Genomic DNA, 5,000 nt, shown 5'->3' with positions numbered 1-5,000 from the left:
GCAAAAAAAAAAAGTCCAAGAGGGTTGGTGAGAGTTATGTGAGGAAAAATTGAGAGAGAGAGAGAGAGAGAGAGAGAGAGAGAGAGAGAGAGAGAGAGAGAGAGAGAGAGAGAGACATAGAGAGAGAGAGAGAGAGAGACATAGAGAGAGAGAGAGAGAGACAGAGAGAGAGAGAGACATAGAGAGAGAGAGAGACAGATACATAGACACAGACATAGAGACAGAGACATAAAGAGAGAGAGAGACAGAGACATAAAGAGAGAGAGAGACAGAGAAAAAGAGAGAGAGAGAGAGAGAGAGAGAGAGAGAGAGAGAGAGTGTTTCTATCTCTTCTGGTTATCACTTCTTAGCAAATCAACCGAATCTTGGTTTAATGAAGATGGAAAGCAACTGACAATGGATCTTGACCTCTGACAAAGTACAATCACATAAATAAATATATGAAAAAAAAAAGTAATGAAGATCATTAAGGGACTTCAGAGAGAAATCCCTCAATGATTGACCAAGAGTGCTTAAAAGATAGTGTTAAGAAAAATACTTGTTCAATTCCTGGCATTGGAATAAAAAAAAAACAATAATGAATATAATAATAAAGATAATTACATACAGCAAGGTCAAATATAATACCAGGACACAGTGACAGGGGGCTAGAAAGCAATATGATTGTTCATTCCTTGACAATGAACACGAAGTACGTAATATAAAATAAGTAATAATAATCGATAAAATATACTCAGACACCAATACCCAACACACACATTAAAAAAAAAAAAAAGATAAACAGAAAGAAAAGAAAAAGAAGAAAAAAAAAAGTTTGAACTAGAAAACAGAAAGAAAGCTCTTTAAGATGAGAGAATAAGAGAGTGCGATACTGACAATTCACTCAAGAACACCCTACAGAAGAGCAAAGCAAGAGGGGCTACCTGTACATGAATTGCTGGCTCCCTAGTGCTGCAAAAGAAGGCGTGGAGGCCAGTAGGGGGGCACACACCTAGGAGGTAATAATAATAACCCCAGTGCAAAAGTGGTACCAAAAATTATTCTTTTTTTTTTTTTAATATTTTTTTTAAGACTCTCTTAGAGCATTCACTCATCACATGCTTAAAAATCTGACTGCCATACTAACATAACAACACTCTTGTGTATCTAGATAACTAACTCATTCTACCAGTGGTGGTGTAACTGTAACGAGGATCAGAGATGTGATGTGGCTGATGAAGCGTCCTTTGCTATGAGAGGAAGAAAGTGTTGCATGAGAGGGTCTGCTTTGGGCCAATCTTCATGCAAACACCCAAGCTTAGACCAAAAACATGAATGATACACATGTAAAGATATCATAGGGGTTTTAATCTGAAATGAATTTTTGACCCCTATTAAAGCAAACCAAAATAGAAAATAATAATTATTATAACAATAACAATAATAACACGGAAAATAATGATAATTATTGATGATTGATGATTGATGATGATGATGATGATGATGATGATGATGATGATAACGATGACGATGACGATGACGATGACGATGACGATGACGATGACGATGACGAAGAAGTGAAGATGAAGATGAAGAGGATGATGAAGAAGAAGAAGAAGAAGAAGACAACAATGATGGTAATAATAATAGTAATAGAAACAGTAATAGGAGTAATAGGAATAATAATAATAATAATAATAATAATAATAATAATAATAATAATAATAATAATAATAATAATAATAATAATAATAATAATAATGATGAAAATAATAATAATGATAAAAATAATAATAATGATAATAATAATAACAATTATAATAAAATATCTCTATAATCTGAACAATAATAAAAATGAGATTCATGATTTCACTGTAAACTTCCCCTGCAAATTTCGAAGCCTAGCTGAAGTCCCAACAGCAGAAACCTTACCTGGCTCCCCACCCATACCACACGACAGGTAAGGCAGCATTAAATATGTGATTAAACCCTACAAATGGACAGATTAATGAAAATTCATTCTAAAAACACCAAATGTATCATGAGTTCCCAAAATGTGTTATAAGAGTGTGACTTCCCATGATAAATTTGCTTAGTGTAAATAAACATGGAATGCACTTACTGCATGAATTTTATACTTGTGTAACCCTGCAGTAGGGATAGAGGCGGCTCAGTGGAGGCTCACCCTAAGATTAATAACACAGATTTAATAATAACACAGTTTGGTTTGCTTAGATGAAAAGAACACTGTATAGCACAGCAGAGGGAGTAAGTTTATTCAATGAAATGCAAAAGACAGGCAGTTCAGGTCAACTCAGAAACATTAATTTACACAAGTGGGTCATCAAGGATCAATTTAAAAGAAAAAATGAAAAAAATATTGCTACTTCAGACTAATTCACAGAGTGCAAGACACGCCTCAGTTTGGGGAGTATAAGAGTGCGAGCCACAACTTAACCTGTGCTAAATTCTTTTTCTCCACAGACGATGCCCAAATGTTTATCTCAGCAGACCACTGGGTTAAAAAAAAAGGTGCTGACTCCATAGTTTAAGAAAAGAGGCATTAAGTAGTAACAAAATAAATCTAATAAACAGAGACAATGTGTTTTCAACTTAAGACATAAAATTGCTTTTTTTTTCTTAATCCATCCACTCTACCTTTAAATATGGATAAAGCATGACAGACACACATGTTGAATGAGTATTTTACCAAGACCATTAAATTTGTTCAGGTAAGAAAATGTATCAAACCTTTGCTCACTTTTATGCATGAACACCACTAATGAGTGTGGTGAAAATGAGTGTTATTGGAGGGGGAGGGGGGGAGGAGGAATCAAAAGAATAATGATAATGATGATGACAATAACAATGATTATTGATGATGATTAATAATGATGATTAATAATGATGATTAATGATGATGATTAATGATGATGATTGATGATGATGATTGATGATGATGATGATGATGATGATGATGATGATGATGATGATGATGATGATGATGGAAAATAATAATAATAATAATAATAATAATAATAATAATAATAATAATAATAATAATAATAATAATAATTACAATAATAATAATAATAACAATAATGATAATAATAATAATAACAATAACAATAACAATAAAACACAACAATAATAAAATAAAAAATATAAATAAATAAAAAATAATAAAATAATAAAATAATAATAATAAAATAATAAAAATACAAACAATAAACATAATACAAATAAAACAATAATAATAATAAACTAGATCAAAACAAAACAATATCAATAATGACAAGTTATATTATATAAAACTCTGATAATAAAACAGCCCAAAAAAAAAAATCACATGTATGCAATGTTTGTATTTATCGCTCCTGATAAACGCACCTTCCTCAGAGTAGACTATGACCAACAACAAAACTAAAACTAGAAATAATGAGATAAAGAAGACCAATGGTGCAGGAATATAAATGTGTACATATGAGAGAGAGAGAGAGAGAGAGAGAGAGAGATGAGAGAAGAGAGAGAGAGAGAGAAGAGATGAGAGAGAGAGAGATTGAGAGAGAGATTGAGAGAGAGAGAGATTGAGAGAGAGAGAGACTGAGAGAAAGAGAGAGAGAGACAGACAGAGAACACACACAGAGAGAGAGAGAGAGAGAGAGAGAGAGAGAGAGAGAGAGAGAGAGAGAGAGAGAGAGAGAGAGAGAGATATGGGGAGAGACAATATTAAAGAATTCTTCCTTCACAGTTAAAAAACACCAAAGATGTAAAGTAGCCACACTGATCAGACTCTAGCAGGGAATTCAGCCACGACAGTATTCCTCCAACTCTTCAACATCACTCGACCATCAAAACTTCCACTAAAAAGGGAGTCTCGAGTAACACTGTCGCACCTCAACCCAACTTTTACATGGGACGGAAAAAATCAGAATACTGATTCTGTTTTACATATAACAAATCTATTGTGATTGGTGATGTGGAGTCCCCTGGGGGAAAAACAATGGGTAGGCCTCATTTCCACACAGTTTTGCCTGCAAAATTGGCTTTACCATTACTTAACCAAGGGGTTCATTCTTTCACATCTGTCACACAATCTTACCTAACTGACAAACATATACTGTTTTCATAAAATATATAGAATGAAATGCACACCAAAAGATATATATAATATATATATATTTGTGTGAATACTTCTGTGTGTGAGTGTGTGAGTGTGTGAATGTGAGTGTGAGTGTGAGTGTGAGTGTGTGTGTGTGTGTGTGTGTGTGTGTGTGTGTGTGTGTGTGTGTGTGTGTGTGTGTGTGTGTGTGTGTGTGTGTGTGTGTGTGTATGTGTGTGTGTACGTGAACGTGTACGTGAACGTGTACGTGAACGTGTACGTGTACCTGTACGTGTACGTGTAAGTGTACGTGTAAGTGTACGTGTAAGTGCACGTGTAAATGCACGTGTAAGTGTACGTGTAAGTGCACGTGTAAGTGTACGTGTAAGTGTATGAGTAAGTGTACGTGTAAGTGTACGTGTGTAAGTGTAAGTGTATGTGAACATGTACGTGTTTATGTACGTGCACATGTGCATGTGCATGTGCATGTACATGTTACATGAGAATGCACAAACATGAATGCTGACATTCATGGATCCATTCATCCATCCATCCAACTTCATTCATTCAAGTCCCCCCCACCCCCACACACACACACACAAAATCAATTCACAGCAAATGTTTGTTATAAATATGTCACACACTTAAAGGCGTATGATACTAGGAGTCAAAAATACCCAGCGCTACCATGCTAGATTGTGCCGTGCAGTCCATATCTGGCCTGAAGACTGAGCTTTTAGTGTTAAAATAAAAAGTTTATAAGACTATGACTCCCTTATTACTATACAGCCTACACTCAAGTCATCATGATTTTTGCAAGCGGGCACTTAAGGCCTTCAAACATTACGAAAGCAGTTACGAACCAACTAGGGCCTATAGGACCTTGACCTAAAAATTTGACCTAAGACTCAACCTAGTG

Source organism: Penaeus monodon, chromosome 41 (genome assembly GCF_015228065.2).
Source record: "Penaeus monodon isolate SGIC_2016 chromosome 41, NSTDA_Pmon_1, whole genome shotgun sequence".
In the NCBI taxonomy this organism is placed as follows: Eukaryota; Metazoa; Arthropoda; class Malacostraca; order Decapoda; family Penaeidae; genus Penaeus; species Penaeus monodon.
The sequence above is the reverse complement of the archived record's forward strand: the minus strand, read 5'-3'. Positions refer to the sequence as shown.